This window comes from Lissotriton helveticus, chromosome 8, assembly GCF_964261635.1.
Source record: "Lissotriton helveticus chromosome 8, aLisHel1.1, whole genome shotgun sequence".
In the NCBI taxonomy this organism is placed as follows: Eukaryota; Metazoa; Chordata; class Amphibia; order Caudata; family Salamandridae; genus Lissotriton; species Lissotriton helveticus.
This window is the reverse complement of record NC_136069.1, coordinates 608,687,093-608,700,595: the sequence shown is the minus strand read 5'-3', so window position 1 is coordinate 608,700,595 and position 13,503 is coordinate 608,687,093. Positions and strand designations below refer to the sequence as shown.

General features: G+C 46.3%; 1 protein-coding gene across 17 annotated transcripts in view; it reads right to left on the bottom strand.

Moving 5' to 3' along the window:
- The window catches only part of LMO7 (LIM domain 7), a 516,155-nt gene that overhangs the window by 336,789 nt on the left and 165,863 nt on the right, over window positions 1–13,503 (bottom strand). The window lies entirely within an intron of this gene.

The following is a 13,503-nucleotide window of genomic DNA, read 5'->3' as shown; positions in this document are numbered from 1 at the left end:
CCACCCTAAACCCTAAAAATGTACCTAACCACCCAAAAACCCACACCCACCCTAAACCCTAAAAATCCCTTACCACTGCAAAAACCCATACCCATTCTAAAAATACCCACACCCACCTCAAACCCTAAAAACTCCCTTACCGACACACACACACACATATACATATACATATATGATATATATATATATATATATATATATATATATATATATATATATTATATATATATATATATGTATGTATTTGGACTTACCTCTGAAATACTTACATTTTGCGTGGTAAAGGCACATGCGTGGTAAAGGCACATGCGTGGTATCGCTTTTGTTGCATTCGCATGCGTGGTGCATGCTGCGTTGGAAAAGCGGTTTCCCTAACTTGCCTCATTAAAGGCATGGTGATCACGGTGGTGGAAATAGTGGAATGACAATTTTAGTTCACATTAAAAAAAATTAATTTCTTAAATGCCACTCAACGGTGTGATACAGTTAATGTACATAGGCGACACGCTTTCACATGTTAAAGAAATGTACGTTTTTACAATTTGAAGGGTATCATAAATTTCAATTATATTTATTGTGTGATTTACATGCCAAAAATATTGATGGGCAGTGGTGCAAAACACAGGAAATATCCCTGTTCAATGGGCTACTCATGGCCCTGAACCCCGGTGCCACTGCACCTGGTGCACCAACGGTAGCTGAGCCCTTGTTCATTTCTTGGCTCCAGTTATGACTCTTAAAGCGACGCCAGTTCCACGATTCATCTCTAGCTCTCCCTATTAATCTGCTGGCGTGTACCCCTTCAATTAAAACATCATACACTCCAAAAATATACTGTGCAGTCAGGCGCGGTCCGAACATTCAAGGTACAAAACGGTAAGAAAACGCCTATTATTGTGCAAAACTGACTTAAGAGTGGAGTGTTAAAAGTCACGCAAAAAAAATAAAGGTCATTAAAGTCTTTCAACTGTGCCAGGCAAAATTCACCACACAAATGACAGACGAGGGGAAAGCACTCTGGAGGTGATGACAGCATTATGTGCAGCGGGTTATTTTTACCAGAGCACAATCTCACCAGACTCCGCTGTAATCCACAGAGCCATCACTTAAAAGACCAAGTGCGAGAAAAACCAACATATATCGAAACGGCAGCGTCATTTAATCGGGCGAGCCATCTGTTTCCACCAACAAATGCGGTTTCAGTCTTTTAAAGTATCAATTGCGCTTGATTGACAGTATTCGCTTTAATATTTTATACACCAACTTTCAAATATATATCCAAGTACATAAACAATAATACATACTCGTTTAAAGGTTAACCTTTCGCATAATATAGCATTCCAATTTTGTAATCTTGCTTGATTTGCAGAGCGCCTGCATGTCGCTTCACAGTACATGTTATAATTCATTCGAAATCTTAATAAGTAACATAGAACAAGAGAGCAGCCAAAACAACTATAAACATCCCTTAAAACACACCAGAAATCCAGTACGGGAGATCAGACAAAAATGTTTAATGCGTGCTTTTACATTTTTGAGGTACAAATGTCCACACACGCTGCAAAGTGAGAAATGTGGTGAACCACTATATTATAAAAGAGTTCTGGGCAAGAAAATTGAAATGTGACAGATTTCTGTTTAATCTGGCATTCCTGATGTCGTTTTCCCCCTAACTTTTTGCCTTCAACCCTCCTGTTTTCCCGACTTCGTTTTTGCTGGCTTTAGGACTCTGCACACTTTAGAGCTGTTAAGCAGTGCAAAAGTGATTGTGCTATCTCCTAAAAACATTGAAGAAAAGTGGCATTAACTGTGCCTAGGGCTTATAAATAAATGCTAGTAGTAGGCTAACACAGATTGCGCCACCGACATAAGTAGCGCTTAAAACAGTTCTGCCATTCCAGCATGTCTGTGCAGTTTTTTAACCTCCCACTTTGAACTGGCAAAGAACATTTTGCAGGCATAAACATTCCTTTTTAGGTCTCGCTAACATTGCAGCGCGCATGCACGCTCTCTCTGCGAGGCATCTAGTAATCGAGGAGATTTCAGAAGTGAAGTTGATGCCCCGCCCCTATTTTTCATTGTCTGGGGTCATCGTCTATGGTAAACGCTGGCCTGTCTCCTTTTGGGATGGCCCATCAGGATTGGATCTTATGCTTGTGGCATTATATAGTCTCCTTCAATAACTCTGAGCACTTTTTTTTCCTCATTCGCGCAATGGCGACAGCTTGTTTAGTTTGCCAGTCCGGTCCTGAAAAAGTCACTGCTGTCCTCTTGTGCGGGAGTCAGGTGTTTGCTACTTCTCCGTGCCCTGGCACTGTTAGAGGAGTTCTATCATGGTGCGGGATCCTTCTCTTGCTGAAGTCTTGACCCGTTCTGCCAGCACCCCTGTGTTGTGTCTATAAGCACCTTCACTACAACAGCTGCTATTCTCCCCCTGGCTTGCCCACCGCTTGTTCTCCGCTGCTGCCGGACCCTAGGCAGGCACAGAGAATTACCAACCAGAGGAAACGAGGGTTCCACGAACTGGCTGCTGAGGAGGCTCCCGCGGGGGAAGAGCAGGGGCTCTTTCCCAACTCTACGGGATGTGTAAGTGACAAGGGAGGTCTGTGGAGCGTCTGACCCTATGTCCTGCCCCCTCAGGCGTTCTCTCAGTTTCTTTTGCCCCTCCCGGACTGCAGCCCGAGTCTCCCCCTTCTCCCTGTAGCACAGCCTGCTCTTTATTTCTGCTACCAACCTCCCCTTTCGCTGCTGCCCAGCTCCGAAACTGTTCTCTACTCACTCTCAGCGTGCTGACTATCCCACCTGCCTGCACCCCCCTCTGCTCCCCTCCCAGCAGCCGTCCCTTCTTCCTTCCCTACGCACAGGCCTCGACTGGAAGACTTTTTCCTCTCATAATAAAGAGGCTTCACTTTTACACACACAGCGGACTGACGCTCACTTCCCTCAACCCCGTTCTTCTCATTCACTTTCTGCCTCTATCCTCCCATCCCACCCCGCCTTTGTACCAGCTTCCAAAAACCCTACTCTCATTCCCCACCCTCCCCACTACCCTCATTCGCTTTTCCTTTTTCCACCATTCTCACTCTCCCTTTCCCTAACATCTTCCCCTTCTCTTTCTTCACCCATAATCTAACTATTCACCTTATGGCGCTCCCCGTTCCCTCGCTCAAAACCCACAACCCTTCCTTCACTGCTCTCCTATCACCTTTGGGGTCCCTGTAGTTCATCCCCTCCTATTTCTGTAACAACCTCCTCTTTCTCCCCTAGTCCCGTAGCCACTGCCCTCCCCAGTTTCTGTAGTGGCACGCCCTCTCTCCTACCACTCTCAGAGCTCACCTTGCCGCTAACCACTCCGTTCCTTCCCTGAAGTCACTCCTTTCCTTCACGGACTCTTTTTTACATCCCGTCCCTACCTGCTCCACTCTCTCACCCTTCAAAGACAGCCCCTCTTTTTATGCCTCTTTCTTAGCCTAGCTTGGTTTCCCTTCCCTCGACCATCTCCCGGTGTCTGATTCACTCGCTGAAATGCACCGAATCCGTTCTCAGCACATTTGCCTGTCCCCTGAGATGCCACTCTCCCGCGTCTCTCAGAGGGACCAGCGCAAACTTAACATCACTCAAGTTTCTAAACAAGCATTTGCAATAGGTCTTGAATTTACGTGAGTTTAAGCTGTTGGCATTGTAAATGACAATGACTTTTTATTTATGTTTTGGTTTTTAAAATGTAAATAAAAGGCATTGTCATTTACAATGCCAATAGCTTAAACTCTTAAACTTGCATAAATGTGAGACCTATTGCATTGCAAATGCTTGTTAATGAATATAATTCTCCTTTTTGGTAAGCCCTGTACAGCCCAGAGGGCAGGTTGCAATGTATTTAAACAGTAGGGCATGCATGTTTACGTTCTAAATGTCCAGATATTGAAAAACTTTTTTTTTCTCTACCACAAGGCCTAACTCAGCTACAGGATAACATTGGAGTTCCTCATTACATTTAATAAGCTTTAATTTCTAAATGAGATCAGGTACCCAGCTCATGTTAGTGTATTTTAAATTGTAATAAAAATCTTAACTTATTGTGAAGTCGGATTTTGAATCTCACAGAAAGTTAGCATTTTTTTTGCCTTAGTCATTTGTTGCCTGCAGCCTGTCTCTGGCTGGGTGTAGTGGGCAGCTGGGCTTTGTGTATTCCTCAGACAGCCACACACAATTGAAGCTTAGGTATGACTGGCTTGGCCATTACTGGAAGGATGGGAGGGAGCTGGGCACAGCCCCACTTACTCTTGAATAGTCTGGGTCCTGCCTCCACACAACAGGCTGCATACCCCCTGTAGTTAGTGTGTAGACAGGCCAGAAGGCAGGGCACCTGTGCACTTCAAAAGCAAGCCTCTAGAAACTTTGCCACTTCAAAAGGCACAACGGGGTATTAATCCTGGACCTCAGACACCAACTCTTCAGTACACTTCTGGACCTGTGGATACCTTACCAGGAAGAAGGACTGCCATTCTGCTGGACTGCTGCCCTGCTGGGCTGACCTGCTGCTTGCTGCCCTCTTGACTTGGTGCGAAGGCCTTGACCTGCAACTCTGAACCCAGGACCAAGGAGTGACACCAAGGGCTAGTTGGCTGGCCGCCTGATCAGAAGCCTCAGGGACAAAACAGGCTTCCAAGAACCTTGAACCCAGCACCTGGACACTGCCATCTGAGAGTCCCGCCCTTCTAGGTGGGGTCACTCTAGTTCTGGACCCTTGGAAGTAGGCCTGCTGCTACTTTGTCAAGTCTAGCTGTGGTCCCCATTAGAACCGACCAAGCCTCATTGCACAGCTGCAGCGCCAGTGGAACAGAGGCCAAGCGACACAAAGCCCCATCTCACCAGAACTGGCGCAATGCCATGCAAAGCCTTAGCGCGCTGCTCCATCGGAACAGATGACACAAAGTCTTGCAATGCAATGCAAACCACAAACCAGGATTTAAAGTACTTTGTTTCGCGGTCCCAACTAGGTCCAAGTAGCTGGCCCGTGTTCCATCGCAGTCGGCCAGAACTTGTGACTGGCTCGGTCCGGTGCAACCAGATAGCCACAGTTGGTGCTTTGTGCTTGTTGGTGCTATTTTCACTGACATCTTTAAACTTGTATATCTCCGGTTCTACTGACTGGAATTTTGACATTATGGTATTGTTTTATTTATTAAAAAGAACTATCTTTCTAACTTAGTGTGGGATGCTTTTTGTGTGGTGTTTTTCACTGTATTACTGTTTGAAGTGTTGCACACATACTTTACACATTGCCTCTAAGTTAAGCCTGTCTGCTGTGCCCATCTACCAGAGGGTTGAGCACAGGTTAATTTAGGGGAGGCTAGTGCCTCACCCAGACGAGGATTGTGGTTGCTGTTTGACCAAGGCTCACACTCCCGTCAACCAACAATACAATTTCTTACAATATCCAAGTTAACATAAGCTATAGTAGCAATTCTGCATGTTACAATAATGAACAGGTTGACTACAGTTAAAACTGTAAAGTCCATCTCAATTATTATTCTACATATCGTGCACTGCATTTAAAGGGAGTAATTTGTACACTGCAGACTGGTTCTCGAAGTATTAGTAAAGGTAATACATTGAGTAACACTGGCAATGCATCAACATGAAATTAATAGAATGTCATGTTGACATAATTAACTTGTTATGGGCACATTCCAACAGCATATTAGACACCATTTGCATATACAAATTCTGCCTATTGTTCGGTTTATAGACATAAACTTTACCAAAACTTTATAACTATAACTATAGGAACAATTAATGAAGCCACTATGCTGGGTTGTGTATCAAGAGGCAGAAAGATGCAACAAGATGAGTGACTAAAAAACCTGAAGTATCCACAAGATTAGGGGATGCTTTGTCTTAAACACTCTTCCCATAAATGCTTTCATAAACTTCAGTTGGACAGTCACATACCCAGCGCCTAGGAACATGGCAATATTTCAATCTAATGCATATTCAAAAAACACGCTAAAAACAATGGTCACCCGCAACATAAAAAAGGTAATAGATATAAAGGAATAGTACCAAGAAGAATAGCCACCATGCAATTAATGCCACATGCTCAACACTTCTTCCTTCATATAATTATCTTTTTCCACAATAGCTGTTACCCACTTCTCTGGGATTTACATATATTGTATAGAAATTGCTATTTGCAGAATGATATGGTTAACTGATGTCTCGAGTAATCTATGCTGTGGGTTTCAAGTCGTACGAATATAATTACTTTGCAGAAAATGGTATTTCCCATTAAGGGGTATGCAGTTCTGTACTGCGGAATTTAGTAAAATAATTTGTCTTTGAGGGGACGGCTGTCACCCGAAGGAAAATGACACCACCAGAAATAATGCGGGAGGAGGGTAACTCTGTTATCTATGTAAATGTATGGGGTGGAAATTATGCATGGCCTGTGTGTTCCTGGCCTCTTTTACTATAAAAAACAGTGTACAATGTTTGGCGACTGGATCTTTGAAAAACCACAAATAAAGATGTTGGAAAAAATAATTTATTAGGGTGTATACTAAAATTGTAATAATAGTTCTCCATTGTGAGGTCAAGCTTGTTTGTCGTGTGAATTTTCTAGCTTGGAGGTTAATGTTCAGCGGTTGTTAATTTCCTTATTAGAGGATGTCCTTTTCAATACCTCAAAGTTATCAATTTAACTCATGTCCATAGTTCTTTAGGATCCAGTTCTTTTATCAGTGTATTTTGCTGGGGCATGAAACACACAAAAGGTGATGGGAGAATGCTTGCAATAAATCTAACCACTGCCACTCGGAATAATATTCCAATTCATAGTTCTTTTGCTCACCACACCACGTCATATTAGACCCGCTATACGCAAATCAGTCTTGACCCTGCTCCAAAAGTAACAATCCAGCCCAAACTGCCAAGCCAGGTTTTGTCTGAACCAGAGCACAAGCTACCCAAAACCAGTTTTGCCTTGATTGGGGCTCTTCAGTCGGTGTAGCTTGGTTCCAGGGACCCACATCTGGGCATACTCTGTCACTTAGGGTGGTAAATATAATACACAAAAGGTGATGGGTGGATGCTTGTAACAAGTCTAACCACTGGCAATCACTCAGGGTAGCATTCCAACCCATAGTTCTTTTGCACGCCATGCCACTTCAAATTAGGCTGGGACACCATCATCTCCATACATTTTGTTAATTTTGTATACATACAGAGGTAACCACTAAGTTAATTTTAAGGAATTTTGTGGCATGATCTTAACTTTTTATTATATAAAACATAAGGAAACAACACATCAAACATACAATCAAGGCAATACAGCAATATTACATCCATTAGGTCTGTGCTCAAGGAGGACGGGAGCTACATGACTACAGGAGAGAAGATTCTTCGAATACAGATGAGGGGAGGGGGCCAAAGGCAAAATTGCATATTAACCGTACAATGTATCATAGCTAGAAGGAAGGTGGGTCAGGGCGACTGGGAAGGACTAGGAGTCTCAGTGAGCGGGGCGTACAGATATCTCCACGGTATGAGTTCCACTGGTCCCAAATTTTCCCCCATTTTTTGGGTCTGCCTCCTGCAATATACACAGTCTTCTCCCTGAACATGCACCAGTCCATACTCTCTTTCCAAGCAGTCACTGTAGGCGGCCTCGGGGACCCCCACAATTGTGCAATATCCCTTTTAGCAACGATATTGGCAAGAGTCACCCATCGAAGCTGCGACACGTCAATCATTTGGCCCCCATACATTCAATAAACATTGCCGGGCTTCTGGTATCATCATCACAACCATTACTTCATTCATCACCTCATGTATACGTTTCCAAAATCGCACCACCTCAGGGCATTCCCATATGATATGGAGATAGGTGCCAAGGAGACCACACCCACGCCTACACATGCCATCCGTGGAATAGCCCATATGGATCAGACGGGGACCGGTGACATAGATTCTGTGGAGGATCTTGAGTTGGACCAGACGGAGGCGGGCCGGAATCGCCACCTCCCTGGGAGAGGAGATCTCGGACTGCCAATCCTCATCATCTAGTTCAATACCATCAGCAATCCAGGTTTCACGAAGACGATCAAGCAAACTCGACCGGTCATTAATCATTTTTTTATAAAACAATGAGATAGTACTGTCCGGCACATGACCGTCTAATATACGATCTTCGAGGGGGGAGGATTCCGGAATATCACTACCCACCGGCAACACAGAATTCAGAGCATGGCGCACCTGGACATAACGAAATTTTTCCCTATCACTCAGCTTATACTCCGCTTGCAGATCCGTAAAGGTCTTCAGCCCTCCTTGAACCCAAAGATCACGCACTTTACTAATACCGATCGTGTCCCATTTATCAAATCCCTTTGTCTTCCATAGGCAACCCAATTTCGCAGAGGCATAAAGCGGAGTTGCACCAGTTAGCTTATCACTCCAACCCATAGCCGCCGTTGCGCTATGCCATACCCGCACGGCTATAGCGGTAGGTCCCGAGAGTTGTGAACGGGGGGATCCCGAGTAAAGCGCCCTTTAATAGTCACCACCCGGGAGCAGCCACTTATCCATTTCAAAAGGCGGATTCAACCCCGGACCATACATCCCGTGGTTGATGGCAGCAAGGTGGGAGGCCCAATAATACCTACGAATATCCGGGAGTGCTATGCCGCCATCATACCAGGGAAGTGTCAGTTTAGGAAGAGAGATGCGTGAACTTCCGTCCCATATTAATTGCCTCTGCAACGATTCTACCTCCCGAAAATATTTCGACGGGATGACATCGAAACTATTCTGTAGTGCGTATAAGAACTGCGGTAAGGACATCATTTTAAAAAGGGCCGCACGCCCTAGGGGCGACAACGGTAATTTACGCCAACGCGCTACATCGGAGCGCAACCTTTGGAGAGGGGGGAGTAAGTTGCGTACATAGCGAACCGCCGGGTCCAGTGAGATAAACACACCCAAGCATTTAAAACCAGACTGCGACAACTGGATGGGACAACCCCGCGGTAAACTAGGGACATCACCCGCAAGAACATAAATGTAGGATTTTCGACCAATTAATAATAAGGCTGAGTTCTTCCCGAAGGAGTTAAGTACGTCAAACAATACGTTAAGCGATTTTTGGGGAGATGTAAGGTACAATAAAATATCATCCGCGCATAAGGAGATTCGATCTTCAAATTCCGGCGTATGCCCTTCATCGAGGGTTCCCACCGTAGCCAAGCAGCGAGTGGCTCCAATGCCAGAGAAAAGAGAAGCGGGGATAACGGACAACCCTGCCGCGTGCCCCTTCCAAGAATAAAAGGCATGGAGACACGGCTATTAACCACCACCTGCGCCAGTGGCGTTTCATACAGGAGTTTGACCCAGCCAATAAAGCCAGTGCCGAATCCAAACTTGGCGAGTACTGCCCAGAGATAAGACCATTCGATTGTGTCAAAGGCCATCGTGGCGTCTAAGGACGCCAAGATGGCTGGCTCACGCAACGTCGAGGCCCTCGCGAGAACACCATGCAAATGTCGCAATTTTAATGCCGTGTTACGGTAAGGGATAAAACCTGATTGATCCGGATGAATCAGGTCGCTTATTACCGTAATCAGACGATTAGCAAGTAGTTTGGCGAGGATCTTAGGCTCCGCATTCAAGAGCGAAATGGGTCTATAAGACTAGCAGCGATCCCGTGGCTTGCCCTCCTTGTGGATCAACACAATGGTCGCAAGACGCTGATCTCTGGGGAGGGAGCCACTGTCTCGCGCAGCCAAAAACATATCTCGGAGATAGGGAGCTAGGGTATCAGGGCGTAATTTATATAATTCTACGGGAAGGCCGTTGGGACCCAGAGCCTTACCAGAATGAATGGAGCGCAGTGCAAGAGCCACCTCATCCACCGAGGGCGCGGCATCCAAACAGTCCCGATCAGATTCTGACAAACACGGCAGTGCTATATCTCGAAGCAACAACTGCGAATCCTCCTCGGGCCTGTTGGACACCGAGGTATAGACTTCTCGAAAATAGTCAGCGAAGCATTCAACAATTTCAACGGGGTCCGTTACACGCATACCATCCAATGTCTCAATCACAACCACACGACTCGCTCTCTCCTTTCTGTCCAGCCAGGCAATCAATTTTCCCGCTTTATCACCCACATCATATAGCCGTCCCTGCTGTTCCCTACTCATCATCTTTGCAGCATCAGTAACCAAAGTTTTGTATTCTAACTGTTTAAGGAGGAGAACATGCAATGCTTCTCGAGACACCTCTCGTTCCAATGCAGTCTCCAAGTCTGTGATTTCAGTCTCGAGCTGAACAATTGCCTCATTCTTGCATTTCTTGGCACACCCAATCAAAGACAATGCCTGTCCCCTGATAACAGTCTTGAAGGCTTCCCACAGCGAAACAGGCGAGGATACAGAACCAACATTTTCAGCAAAATACAGATCAAATGATTTAATCAATTCAGTGCGAGTCTTAGGGTTAAGAAGGTACCAGGGGTTAATCAGGGCCACCCTCCCTTCAGCGCCTATGTTAAGATTAAAATGAAACCAAATAGGGGAATGGTCCGATATACCCCGGGCTAAGTGTCTAATCTCTCCAATCGAAGGGGACAGGGCAGCCGGTATCAGGACATAATCCAATCTAGAAAGACTACCATGAGCTCCCGAATGGAAAGTAAACTGAGTCTGCTCTGGATGCATTAGTCTCCAACAATCTATAAGCCCCAATCTTTCCAGGAAGTCACCCAACCAGGATTGCGCAGCAGGAAGGTCTCGGGGCGGATAGCGATCTGCTCTGCCAGAAATTACGGAGTTAAAATCACCACCCAATATCAAAACACCCTCCGGGAGACCCAAAACCATCCGACCCAGGTCACTGTATGTCGTGGATTGTAAGCCCGGAGGGACATATACCGACACCAACGAAATTGTTTTCCCCTCCCACCACCCAACAAGTGCAACATATCGACCCCTGGCATCAAGGATCACATCATCAACTTCGAGGGGGAGGGAAGCCCTAAGCAAAATACCCACTCCTCTAGAACTAGATGTAAACTCAGAATGGGCAGCAAGACGATAACCCGGTCTATTAAGAGCGTGACAAGTATTCCCTATCAAGTGTGTCTCTTGCAGCAGAACGACGTCAGGCGAGAGGCGCCGTAAAAGCTGCATAACCACCCCTCTCTTTATCCGATCACCCAAACCATTCACATTCCAGCATAATACCCTCAACCCTCTACCCCATCCAGATCAACAATGAACTCCCATCGCAAAACGAGCATCACATCAATGTCTGCAATAGTGAAAATACTTTGCCTTGAAAAAGAAAAAACAAACAATCCCAAAACATGTCCCTCCCTCCCCCCAAGGTTCCCAACACAACTCCCCCCCCACCCTGCACCGACTCAGAAGCCACCCCAATTTGCAGTGTGCCTGTCACCCTAACAATTACAAACGAAGAACTAATCTACACAAAGAAAACCCCAGGGGAGGAAAGGGTCCCGCCATCTCCGCTACCTCCCAGGATACGAAGGGAATGATCAAAGAAGTCAGTGATCCTCAGCGGTTCACTTTTGAATAGTGTTCCGGACACAGGCGCCATAGTCATTCTTGGTCCATTAGTCCCCCCTCAGCACCACCAGCATGTTCCTGGCCAGAACGGCGATCCAGCAAAGTGTCCAACCAATCACTCGCCTCCTCAGGCCTGACAAAGAAGAATGTTCGATTGTTGTATTCAACACGCAGTCGGGCCGGGAATAACATCGCGTATTTCAATTCCATGTCTCTTAGTCGCCGTTTCACCCCTTGAAATCCCATTCGTTGTTTCTGGACCGATTGTGAAAAGTCCGGATAAAAATTCACAGCAGCGTTCTCGAACTGCGTAGGGCCGCTTGTCCGTGCCGCCTGCAGGATAGCGTCGCGATCTCTGAAGTTGAAGATCCGTGCAATAATCGGACGGGGGGAAAACCGGGCTTTGCCTGTCCCCCTGGCACTCTATGTGCACGTTCGATGGCAAAGAATTTGCTCAGGCCCTCGGGTGCAAGATGATTGAGAATGAGGTCCTCCACTCGAAGATCAGTGGAGAGTGAACTAGAATCTTCCGGGACCCCAATAATGAGCAGGTTGTTGCGCCGCGCACAGCCTTCAAAATCCTCCAGGCGACGAGCAAAAAAGTTATTGGCAGTTCTAAGGTTGCGCACTTCTGTTTGCAAGTCGGACACATCCGTTGTAAGGCTGGATGTCTTTAGGTCCAGTGACTTCACCTTCTCGTTCGTCTTGGCCAAATCAGTTCGAATGAGGTTGACATCAATGGCCACCGTGTCAAGCTTCAGAGCCAGGGCTTCATATTGTTGGCCAATGGAAGACTGAATACCAGCAATGGCGCCCATCACGTCCTGTAACGTTAAGTCCGCCGATACAGCAAGATCGTCGGCAGCCTCCTCCCGGGCCTTAGGTGTACTACCAGGGGATCCTTTAGAAAGTGTGTAGCGGTCCATGACATTCGTCTGGGTTGAGCCACCGCGGATAGTGGTCTTGACTTTCCGTCTTTCACCCTCGGGCTTGCCCGTCATGGCGAGCCGGGTGGCCCGAAGGGAGGCTTGGGATCTGGTCAAAATGGCTCCTTAAAATTCACACACAAGAATACCGGAGGCAATTTGAGTCCACAGCCAAACTGTTGCTAGCTCAAGGCTCGATGAGGTAGCCTCGGAGCCAGCCGGATCAACAAAATTCACACACAAGAATACCGGAGGCAATTTGAGTCCACAGCCAAACTGTTGCTAGCTCAAGGCTCGATGAGGTAGCCTCGGAGCCAGCCGGATCAACAGTCACCTCGCAGATAGAGACAGTGCGCAGGAGAAACGAAACCGAAAGTGAAGTGAGGCTGTGAACTGATCCCCTCAAGCCGTTGTTGAATTCCAACCTGGGTACAGCCACAACTCAAGGTCCAGGCTGTTCCATGGAGAAGGCCACAAACTTCAGGACGGCATAACTTGGGGACCCTGCGTCCGATTCCGACCCAGAAACCTGCTAGTACATCAGCCGGGTTGTGTCTTCAATGACCTTCCATCAAATCAGGATATCATCCAGGATAAATGCGGGAGGCAGCAAGGGTCCTCGGGAGCCCTATGCTCACGCGGCCATCTCGGATGCGCGCGAAGCTCCTCCTCCGGGAGACCATTTTCTTGGTTAGTTGGACCTATTGGACAGAATCTTTAGATCCCTCACCCAGAGTCCTCAAGAAAACAAGAATGTTCTTGTTAATGCAACTTGAAAATTAGGTGATGTTTAAAATTCAATCTAAGGTCATCAGAAGTGGAGTTTTGTTAAGTTTTTGCCACTCTGGTATGATTGAAGTGACCCAACTCTCAGTATGAGCACTTTTGAGCATTTTAAATTGATATCATGTGACAATCAAAGGACTGGCCAAGTGTAGATGAATTTTAATAAACACTGAAAATACTTTTCAACGGATTTCTAGTAAATT